This window comes from Myotis lucifugus, unplaced genomic scaffold (genome assembly GCF_000147115.1).
Source record: "Myotis lucifugus unplaced genomic scaffold, Myoluc2.0 scaffold_1791, whole genome shotgun sequence".
NCBI classification, from domain to species: domain Eukaryota; kingdom Metazoa; phylum Chordata; class Mammalia; order Chiroptera; family Vespertilionidae; genus Myotis; species Myotis lucifugus.
Genome location: NW_005872839.1, coordinates 19,823 through 20,583, shown reverse-complemented (window position 1 = coordinate 20,583; position 761 = coordinate 19,823). Strand labels below are relative to the sequence as shown.

Below are 761 nucleotides of genomic sequence, written 5' to 3'. Positions count from 1 at the left end.
GTACATGTGTGCCTGCTCCTGTGTGACTCGTGAGGTGACCCGTGGCAGGTCCACCACGCTGGCTGGGGGCTGTGGCTCCCGCTCCGGCCCCACCCGCAGCCCCCACTCACCTGAACCTGCCAAGGAGCTGAGGGACTCCGCAGTCGTGGCCCGGGACACAGAAGCCTGTCCGTGCGGGAGGACGGAGGCTGGACGGTGGGACTAGCAGGCTGTCCGAGGCTGCCCGTGGCCCACGTCGCCCGCAGCACCCCGGCAGGAGGCAAACTGGCCGCCCGCGTCCGGGCTGTGCGAGGTCGGCGCGGGGCAGAGCTCGGCGCGGGTGGGCCTGGTGCCCGGGGCTCAGTCCATCACTGTTTGCAGCCTGACCCTCCCCCGAGGCTCGGTTCCTCCTCTGCCCCTCCCACTCCAGGTGGCCAGGAAGTTCAATGTAGTGACGCCTGTGGGCTTGGAATCCAGGGAAAGGCTGAGTTCACTGGGGCTGCCTGCAGCCGCTCTGGCTCCATTCCTGCCGAGACACGCTCTGCGGCCACCCACCTCCCGCCCACGCCGTGCGAGACACGGAACCCAGCCCGCGCCCCGGGTCTGGCCTCCAGGGGTGTGGGCTCCGACTCTTGAACAGCGTCTTTCAAATCGCAACGCCTAGCTCTCGGGACGTCAGCAGACCCGGCCACTCAGAGCAGCATAAACAAAAGGTTAATGTGTGCCCAGCGAGAGAGTGTTTGCGAAACCTTTCAGCCGAAATACCTTCTCCGTCCTGGCAG

The 761-nt window shown here is 66.9% G+C and overlaps 1 protein-coding gene across 1 annotated transcript in view; it reads right to left on the bottom strand.

The window, feature by feature from the left end:
* LOC102421758 (putative serpin A13) overlaps positions 1-172 on the bottom strand; it is an 11,817-nt gene extending 11,645 nt beyond the window's left edge. The window contains exon 1 of the mRNA XM_023748775.1: positions 111-172. The gene's annotated coding sequence lies outside the window, so the exon portion shown is untranslated. The remainder of the gene's footprint in view (positions 1-110) is intronic.
* Positions 173-761: the final 589 nt, after the last annotated feature.